Consider the following 11507-nt stretch of genomic DNA (forward strand, 5'->3'; position numbering starts at 1 on the left):
AATAATAAAAATAATAATAATAATAATATATATGTGTGTGTGTGTGTGTGTGTGTTATAGATAACAAAACAGTTATATTCAAAATTCGAAGATATTTTCCGTTTATTTTTTTCAACGTGTCAAAATGTCCAATTTTACGGCACCTATTTCGTAGCGCAGAAACAATCATATCATTATGTCAATTTTGAATAAGTTCCTTACTAACTCATCAAAAAAATAGGAACGTTTTAACTGTAGAAAGAAAAGGAAAAAGATTAGGAGGTGACTACATAAAACTGAAAAATCTCAGTTGCGTCGTGTGTCATGATATTCAAGCCTCATTCGATTTAACTTGATGAACACCCACACACACACATACACACACATACACACACATACACACACACATACACACACATACACACACATGCACACACACATACACACTCACATAGACACACACACATACACACATACACACACATACACATAAACACACACACATACACACACATACACATACACACATACACACAATACACACATACGCACACATACACACACGTATACACACATACACACACACATACACGCACACACTCAAATGTATATGTATGTCTATATATGTGTATGTGTGTGTGTGTGTGTGTGTGTGTGGAGAGAGAAAGGAAAGAGAGAATCCACCGCAGTATTATAATTTTACCTATCTATCTATCTATCTATTTATATTTATATATATATGTGTGTGTGTGTTTGTGTGTGTGTGTGTGTGTGTGAAGTGCTTAGCTATGAAAATGGTTGCGAGAAACTATTGATAAGCGATGCGTCATCTCAAATATCTGCATTTTACACCAAATGAAGTTGTCATTTATTTTGATAACACGTTTTACATTAATAAATCAGCACGAACTAAAATCGCCATTAAATTATCGACGCATTCAAGAACATTCCGTATTTCTCACATTCCATGCCAGTAACTCTTTTATTCCAATTTCAGAATGTTATGTTTTGAATGTTAATTATGCAAAAATGAACATTTTAGTACTTTTTACTTACAAAAATAGATTATTAACTATTTTGTACTTTCGAAAACAGATTGTTAACTATTATATACTTTGAAAAATAAGATTGTGAAGCAATCTGTATTTCAAAAATAGATTGTTAAATAATCTGTACTTTCAAAAATAGATTGTTAAATAATCTGTACTTTCAAAAATAGATTGTTAACTATTCCGTACTTTCAAAATTAGATTGTTAAATAATCTGTACTTTCAAAAATAGATCGTTAACTACTCCGTACTTTCAAAAATAGATTGTTAAATAATCTGTACTTTCAAAAATAGATTGTTAAATAATATGTACTTTCAAAAATAGATTGTTAAATAATCTGTACTTTCAGAAATAGATTGTTAACTATTCCGTACTTTCAAAATTAGATTGTTAAATAATCTGTACTTTCAAAAATAGATCGTTAACTACTCCGTACTTTCAAAAATAGATTGTTAAATAATCTGTACTTTCAAAAATAGATTGTTAAATAATCTGTACTTTCAAAAATAGATTGTTAAATAATCTGTACTTTCAAAAATAGATTGTTAACTATTCCGTACTTTCAAAATTAGATTGTTAAATAATCTGTACTTTCAAAAATAGATCGTTAACTACTCCGTACTTTCAAAAATAGATTGTTAAATAATCTGTACTTTCAAAAATAGATTGTTAAATAATCTGTACTTTCAAAAATAGATTGTTAACTATTCCGTACTTTCCAAATTAGATTGTTAAATAATCTGTACTTTCAAAAATAGATCGTTAACTACTCCGTACTTTCCAAAAATAGATTGTTAAATAATCTGTACTTTCAAAAATAGATTGTAAAATAATATGTACTTTCAAAAATAGATTGTTAAATAATCTGTACTTTCAAAAATAGATTGTTAACTATTCCGTACTTTACAAAATTAAGTTGTTAAATAATCTGTACTTTCAAAAATAGATCGTTAACTACTCCGTACTTTCAAAAATAGATTGTTAAATAATCTGTACTTTCAAAAATAGATTGTTAAATAATCTGTACTTTCAAAAATAGATTGTTAACTATTCCGTACTTTCAAAATTAGATTGTTAAATAATCTGTACTTTCAAAAATAGATCGTTAACTACTCCGTACTTTCAAAAATAGATTGTTAAATAATCTGTACTTTCAAAAATAGATTGTTAAATAATCTGTACTTTCAAAAATAGATTGTTAACTATTCCGTACTTTCAAAATTAGATTGTTAAATAATCTGTACTTTCAAAAATAGATCGTTAACTACTCCGTACTTTCAAAAATAGATTGTTAAATAATCTGTACTTTCAAAAATAGATTGTTAAATAATATGTACTTTCAAAAATAGATTGTTAAATAATCTGTACTTTCAAAAATAGATTGTTAACTATTCCGTACTTTCAAAATTAGATTGTTAAATAATCTGTACTTTCAAAAATAGATCGTTAACTACTCCGTACTTTCAAAAATAGATTGTTAAATAATCTGTACTTTCAAAAATAGATTGTTAAATAATATGTACTTTCAAAAATAGATTGTTAAATAATCTGTACTTTCAGAAATAGATTGTTAACTATTCCGTACTTTCAAAATTAGATTGTTAAATAATCTGTACTTTCAAAAATAGATCGTTAACTACTCCGTACTTTCAAAAATAGATTGTTAAATAATCTGTACTTTCAAAAATAGATTGTTAAATAATCTGTACTTTCAAAAATAGATTGTTAAATAATCTGTACTTTCAAAAATAGATTGTTAACTATTCCGTACTTTCAAAATTAGATTGTTAAATAATCTGTACTTTCAAAAATAGATCGTTAACTACTCCGTACTTTCAAAAATAGATTGTTAAATAATCTGTACTTTCAAAAATAGATTGTTAAATAATCTGTACTTTCAAAAATAGATTGTTAACTATTCCGTACTTTCAAAATTAGATTGTTAAATAATCTGTACTTTCAAAAATAGATCGTTAACTACTCCGTACTTTCCAAAAATAGATTGTTAAATAATCTGTACTTTCAAAAATAGATTGTAAAATAATATGTACTTTCAAAAATAGATTGTTAAATAATCTGTACTTTCAAAAATAGATTGTTAACTATTCCGTACTTTACAAAATTAGATTGTTAAATAATCTGTACTTTCAAAAATAGATCGTTAACTACTCCGTACTTTCAAAAATAGATTGTTAAATAATCTGTACTTTCAAAAATAGATTGTTAAATAATCTGTACTTTCAAAAATAGATTGTTAACTATTCCGTACTTTCAAAATTAGATTGTTAAATAATCTGTACTTTCAAAAATAGATCGTTAACTACTCCGTACTTTCAAAAATAGATTGTTAAATAATCTCTACTTTCAAAAATAGATTGTTAAATAATCTGTACTTTCAAAAATAGATCGTTAACTACTCCGTACTTTCAAAAATAGATTGTTAAATAATCTGTACTTTAAAAAATAGATTGTTAAATAATATGTACTTTCAAAAATAGATTGTTAAATAATCTGTACTTTCAAAAATAGATTGTTAACTATTCCGTACTTTCAAAATTAGATTGTTAAATAATCTGTACTTTCAAAAATAGATCGTTAACTACTCCGTACTTTCAAAAATAGATTGTTAAATAATCTGTACTTTCAAAAATAGATTGTTAAATAATCTGTACTTTCAAAAATAGATTGTTAACTATTCCGTACTTTCAAAATTAGATTGTTAAATAATCTGTACTTTCAAAAATAGATCGTTAACTACTCCGTACTTTCAAAAATAGATTGTTAAATAATCTGTACTTTCAAAAATAGATTGTTAAATAATCTGTACTTTCAAAAATAGATTGTTAAATAATATGTACTTTCAAAAATAGATTGTTAAATAATCTGTACTTTCAAAAATAGATCGTTAACTACTCCGTACTTTCAAAAATAGATTGTTAAATAATCTGTACTTTCAAAAATAGATTGTTAACTATTCCGTACTTTCAAAAATAGATTGTTAAATAATCTGTACTTTCAAAAATAGATTGTTAACTATTCCGTACTTTCAAAAATAGATTGTTAAATAATATGTACTTTCAAAAATAGATTGTTAAATAATCTGTACTTTCAAAAATAGATTGTTTACTATTCTGTACTGTGAAAATCGAATTTTAACTATTGGTAGTTTCACTTAACAATTAGAAAACGTTTTTATTAAAGTCGCCCTCCTCAGTACTGATTATAAAACGGATGCGTTTCAAAATTACGGCCCCCAAATATATCTTAAACAAGCTTTTTTTATCATAACTGACACCACATTATTTGCAGATGGGTTTTTAGATTCCACGTGACTTCACGTGACCCGCCAGCATATAATAAGCCACGGCCGCCATTTTTCTTTTTTCTGTTTACCCGAATTGGATTGTATACACTACACAAACTCATCCGGAAATTTGAGGTAATTCCTTTCCGAAGTCTTTTTACTTGCTACGAATAGCGAAAAAGCATTTAATCAGAATATTTTCTCTTTTCTATGGACACTGTTTTTCAAAGAAGATATGTTGCTAGTCTTTTTCCTCTCTTTCTTTATTTTCATGGTACGTGATCAACTAAGCTTCAATCTCTGATCCCCAGCCACTGTAAAACATTCGGAATAAAACTTCCTCTACGGGATGGAACGATAAAAATGTCACCCTAAAGAAAACAACATTACAACTTTATCTTAAAACTTTTGACAAAAATCAATTCAGTAACTTGATTATGTAGTAGATCTGACATCTATTCAGTGTAGCCGCCTTCAGGTTCAATCTCCGCCTCGATACGAATCCGGAACTGGAAGCATTCTATTTCCACAAGCGACGGCATGAGCTCGGCGAATACTCAGCGAATGGCGGCGATCAGGCTGGCTTTAGGTCATGTTGGTGTGTTGGTGATGTTCTCGACCAAACGAAGTAGTCCAGCGGGTTCAGATCGGTGGAGGATATGACTAGTGAAAGAAGGGTATAAAGTCGTAGCATTCCTTCTGAAGCCAAGCCTGGATCTCTTTGGACTTGTGAGCCGGTGCCGAGTTCTGCTGCCACACCAAGGGTCTGTCAGCGGCAACGCGATTACCCTAGGGAATAACCACATTCTTCAGCACATCCAGATACACTTTGGTGTTGATTTTCAAGCAGACTTCGGAGAAGTGAGGTGGCATGATGTGGCCTTCACTTGAAACCACACTAAAGACCATAACCGTGACCGGAAAATTTGTTTTCATCACTCTGGGCACATTCCTGTTATTCGTGACAATCCAGCGATGCATTTCGAGGGTGCTGGCAATGGTCCTGTTGTCATAACTGGGATCGGTAGAGAGCATGAGTTGTACAGCGGCGCATCTCTGATTTCGCTCATTGAACATTGTGTTACTTTTATACACGATAGAATGCTCCTATAGCTATTGGGATTTGTACACAACTTGCCAACTAGTGAATGGTCTGCAACAAAAAAATAAGAAAACCGGTTTTCATCAAACGAAAATGGAGTCATGTCGTCTTTTCTATGGCGTCAATTTTATCGTTCAACCATGTAGTTTCAAACACACTAAATAATGTTCCTTTCTTGCACAGATTACTTAAGCTGAACAGGTATTTTCATCGGTTAATTTTTCAAGTGAATTGACGAGATTTCACGTTACTTCGCGAATACCGCCATGTTTTTTTTTTTTTGTTTTTTTTTTTTACTAGTGACGTGAGGAGCCCATTTTCAGAGTAGGTGCTCAAGTAAAAAAAAATATATATATATTGAGTAATGAATCTAAGTGGCGCACAGACCTATAATACATTCCCCATAAAGATGCACTTTTAAAACAGGAGTAAAAGGGGCAGGTGCTTGGGCACCCCTAGCACCGCCCTCTGCACGTCCATGCAGAAATATGAGTAAACTCCTTTATGTACTCTTATGACTTGCTACGAGTGATGGCAAGGCATTATATCACAGACTAGCTGTATATACTTGGCGTAGACCGGTCAAAACACATTGCCCGGCGGTGGAATTAATAACGTACTATTTAAGATACATACTACATAATCACGTTGACACACCGGTTTCCGCTGGATCACTGAAGTTAAGCAACGTTGAACCTGGTGAGTACTAAATGGGTGACCATTTGGGACTTCCAGGTGTTATATATACTCCTCGCTTATCTCGCCATTTTTTTTTCAGTCGTCCTGGACTTCTCCTTGCCACTGGACTCAAATAGTGCTGATTCATAAGAAGTGTGGTTGGGTATTGCGCAACCCTTGCAATACAATTACACGCGCAGCTGCCCCTACAGTAGGTATCCTCTGTCTTTCGAGACTGAACGGATGCATTGTATTTGAAATATACCAAATATCCAAACTTGTTACGAAAATGACCACATGTTGGACTTAGAGAACAATAAACCACATCCGTTTTCATCTCATCAAACGCGATATAACTCTCATAGTTTAAAGGGGAAATAACTCATAGCTTACTTCCGGTTGTAAATGCAACTTTTGTCAGTTATTTAGAATTTTAAATAGATTAAATATAAATTAAATTAAAAATAAATTTAATAAATAAACTTTAAATAATATTTAGAAATATTATTTAAAGTTGATTTAATTCAAAACAATTAAAACGATTTTATTAAAAGAAAAAAAAACTAATAACATCGAACTAATTAACTAAATAGATTGTTTTTGTTTAATATGTAAATGAGGTTACTCATTGAATGTCGACAATGAAGAATCACATTACCATATATATATAGCAGAACCTATCAGGATGATTTGTGCATTTGTGTTCCATTTTCTGCCAATCTAAGATACGTGTTCAAAATAGAAACACAAGAAGCGCAGATTCTTGTAAAAAGCACGGATTCTTATAAAATCAGTCACATTGATTTGAGATCATACTTTTCTAAATCATTTTCAGTTTTGGTGTTGTCAATGCAATTTCAGTTTCGGTTTCAGTTTCCTGAAAATAAACAAAAATATCATTAAGTTTCAGTATCAGTTTCGGACTGTTACAGTATAATATTTATGCAAAAAAAAAAAAACGAAAATAGGCTATACCTGCAGACTCATTTTCCTTATACTTAGTATACTATACAAGGCGCAAAAGTCGCACTTCTCAAATCTCAAAAACTAGACCTGATCCAAGAAAACGGATGGCATTTTTGGATTCAGCACATCAAAAAACCTATATATCACTTGAAAAACCTTCGATCTATGAAAAAATAAAAAAACGCAGGCCAGTGTAATATTTTTAAATTGAACAATTCTATTACAACAAATAATTAATAACATCGAGTATATATAAAAATCATGCTGGGATACACGTCTACATAAGATCGTTACTAATATGAAAATTAATTTCTGAAATATTCTACCTTTTGTATATGCAGGGTGACCCCCCCCCCCAAAAAAAAAACAAAAGCTAAATGGAGGCCATCTAGAACATACGCTGTAGAACGGAGAAAAAAAAGGCCAAATACCCAAGTGTTATGATGTGATGTTTTGAATATTATAAACTAGTTATGACCAAAGTTTCATTTCATTCGGACAAAACACCAAGAAACAGGGCCTAATTAGAGTTGGGGCCCGTTTTTTTTGGGGGGGGGGCACCCTGCATTAATTAAATTGTGAACAAACAGACAGGAATACGAGTTCATTATGATGAGGATTGATAATTTGTATTATTTGTATCTTAGTTGTCCATGACGTTTGGAGTGATATGACCTCTGACCTTTTTATTGATGCATCTTAGGGCTTGAGTGGAATTTAAAACTGAACCTATGATTTAATGCACGCGGGAGATTGTTCTCCTTGTTTCAGCCATCATCAAATAGAAATGCTGATTTATATTATTGTTTTAATTTTCTAGATAATTTATATTATTTTTTTAAATTTTCTAGATTATTTATATTATTTTTTTTAAATTTTCTAGATAATTTATATTATTTTTTTAAATTTTCTAGATAATTTATATTATTTTTTTAATTTTCTAGATAATTTATATTATTTTTTTTTAATTTTCTAGATAATTTATATTATTTTTTTTAAATTTTCTAGATAATTTATATTATTTTTTTAAATTTTCTAGATAATTTATATTATTTTTTAAAATTTTCTAGATAATTTATATTATTTTTGTACGCTGTCTATAGTTTTTATCTTGAGTTTAATTCGCACAACTTTTTCGGCCTATATAACCCTGATCCTTCTCCGGGTGTATCTTGTTGAATTAATGAAATATGTACGGTATTTTCAATTTAATTCTTTATTTAATCTATGCGAGGTAGCATGTTCTTGTTCCGTCAGCCATGACCAGATAGAAGTCTTAATTAATTCGCAGATGCATTTTGAATATCGTCCGCGCTAGGGATTCAACCTCGAAAAGAGTGTCTCTTTTTTATTGCATTTTCACCCCAAGCAAGGCACAGTGCCACTTTGATGTAGGGTGCTACTATCTGAGACATAATTTGTAGGGGCACTATTTAGGGAGCTGAGCAGCAAGATGTCTGTTTACACTACACCTGAACTTCTGCATGTCAGTACAGTCGGAGAAACAGGAACCCGGAAGGGGATTCCAAAGTCTAGCAATCACAGGGAAGAAACTATTAGAGTAGAAGTCTTTCTTACATCTAGAAATTTCTACTATGTAGGGGTGGGATTTTGCTACTTTTCGAGTTTGTCAAAGGTTTTTACGTCGAGATGGTAATAGGGCTTGTAGTTCGTCGGAGCATCTACCAGTAAAGTACTTGTAAAACAGGCAGAGGGATGCAGCATTTCGTCGATGGGACAGTGGTTGGAGCCTAGCTGATTTTTTGTGGCAGGAGGTGCGCAATCTCCAACCACACCTCTCCTAATTCGACATTGTTAAATACCAGATGCAAATGAAGTACAAGACGATTGGAAACAAATGCCAAGATAAGCGGAGAGCACATACAGCGCCTAGAATTCCCAAATGGTCACCCATCTGATACTAACCAGGCGCAACGTTGCTTAACTTCGGTGATCTCACGAGAACCGGTGTGTCAACGCGATTATGCCGTATATATTCTATTCAATATAGATAGACCATTGGCCCATATACGGTAACAATATTGCATGCATATAGGAATGAAGGTTTCGGGAGATATGAGATACTGTCAGTTGTCAGTATTTTTCTAGAGCGTTAGAGGATGATCACTTGTTTTGCAGGAGTTTTGGCAATGTCTTCTAAATATTTTTTAGAATTATAACTACAGCAATGTATTCTATATATTTGTTTCAATTAAAGCTACATGTTTCGCATGCAGTTCATTAAACTTAAGTATTTTGCACTTTTAAAATAAGATTGTTAGCTATTCTGTACTTTACAAAATATATTAACTATTATGTACTTTAAATATAGATTCCTTACTATTTTGTACTTTACAAAATAAGATTGTTTATTATTCTGCCAGTTCTAGAATAGATTGTTAACTATTCTGGATTTTTAAAAGTAGATTGTTAACTATTCTGTACATTACAAAATGAGATTGTTAGCTATTCTTTAAGTTCAACAATAGATTGTTAACTACTTTTTACTTTACAAAATAAGATTAATTATTCTAGAATTTCAAAAATTGATTATTAACTATTCTGGACTTCCCAAAATAGATTGGTGTCCATTATGGACTTCCAAAAATAGATTGTTTACTATTTTTGACTTTTTGATTGCTTGTCAATGTTACGCCTTGGAATCTGAACGGTGAATTCTCAACTAGTATGTTATTATCCATAACAATCGATGACTAAGCTGAGCTCGTCTCTCTTGTTTCGTTTTATTTCAGACGAAATTCTCAAAAGTCAAAGACCTGCCTTCCTGAGGCTAACACGTGATCTCTATATGAAATACATAGATATTCGAATATTCCATTAAATTACTCCTTTACATCTGAAACAAAGAAGTTGAGAACAGAATTCCCTCTCCTGAATTGACCATTTAAATAGGTTATCTCCATATACAATACAAAAATTCAGTTCCCAAACTTAAGTTGCCAAAAATGGACTGTTTAGCTAAATCTGGAACGGATACGCGACCGCATGGAAACCCTTGTTTTATCATGAAACAAAACCATAAAACAATAAACTTTTATTTACATTTCTTTAAATACTTTTTTTGTACGTAAAATATATTAATAATATTTTATTTAAAAAAAGTAATTTAAACTTTCATAGTTTACATTTCTATGAATAATTTTCTAAATATTTAAAATATATTCGTATGGTAATAATTTTAAAAATTTATTTTTGATATTTCCATAAATTAATTTTTTTTTTATATTTTTAATAATTAAATGGCAAAAATAAAAGTTTTATTTTTCATTGTTTCATGATAGCACAAAATTGTTACATGATAAGGGCTGTCCCCTTTTCCTGTAAGTATAAAAATAGAGAGATTACTTAAAATGAAAATAAAATGAGAGAAAGCAGCAATCGAAGCTTGGATATAAGTTTTAAAGAACAATAGGTTTAAATGGAATGTCCAGTAAATTGTTAATTCTGATGAAATAAATAATAAATAAACTATTCAATTGTTAGAAAGAATGTGGCTAATAAAATATGGGTTAAATAAATTAGATATGTAGGTTGAATTCCTTTGTAAAAACATCAAAGAAAAATAGGTTATTGGGAAATCATAATGTCGGAAACGTGCAAAGTCGCGCATGTTGGTGACACGTGAATTTTGCTCACGTTGGTCGAACATGCATGTATTTCTCAATATAGGAAGTGAGAGTTAGAGAGAGGGTTAGTCAGTGAGAAACTCAGAGAGGGTCTGGAAATTCGAACGTCTAGGAAGCGAGACGGTCACTTTGAAACTAAAATGTGAAGCTTTGAATTCTTGATGAGAAAACCACGGCCGGTCGTGAAGAAATAAACCCATCATGTGTTTTGATAAAACGTCGTCTTGTGTTTGTGATTCTTACAAAAAGGTAAAGTGAAAATTGTATTATATGTCTATATATCTGTGTTATAAAATGTCATTACATACACGTCTCGACATCTCATATCCACAATGTGAATCTACATTTCATATCTACACTAAGATTGTCTGAACACTATCTCCTCACTCTAAGAGCTTCACATAGCAACACATCTATTAACCTAAGAATTAACTTTAAAACGAACAATCTCTCTTACAACAACATCTCTCTCTAAGATACAACATCACTTATAATAAGACTCTCTCTCAACGACAAACACTCTCCTTCTAAGCATAACTTATAATAAGACTTTTTTAATGAAACCCAAAATATAACAAAATGTGTTAAAACTAAAATAATTTTTTTATATAAATTATTTGGTACTTGTACAGTTTAGTCAAGACATTAAAAAATGAAAATATCGAAAAAAGTTTAAACTGTATGTATCCGTTATGGAATGAAGTTCTCTGGAAAAAAATTTCACTTAATTTCATCTCGCAGTTGTTTTTTTTACAGCTAAAAAAACAATTTGTTATGATAC

At 30.7% G+C, this 11507-nt stretch overlaps 1 pseudogene; it reads right to left on the reverse strand.

Annotated features, from left to right (window-relative positions):
- Positions 1-8957: 8957 nt before the first annotated feature.
- Positions 8958-9074, reverse strand: LOC145265912 (5S ribosomal RNA; annotated as a pseudogene).
- Between the last annotated feature and the right edge of the window lie 2433 nt (positions 9075-11507).

Source organism: Euprymna scolopes, chromosome 40 (genome assembly GCF_053919585.1).
Source record: "Euprymna scolopes isolate OS-2025 chromosome 40, ASM5391958v1, whole genome shotgun sequence".
NCBI classification, from domain to species: domain Eukaryota; kingdom Metazoa; phylum Mollusca; class Cephalopoda; order Sepiida; family Sepiolidae; genus Euprymna; species Euprymna scolopes.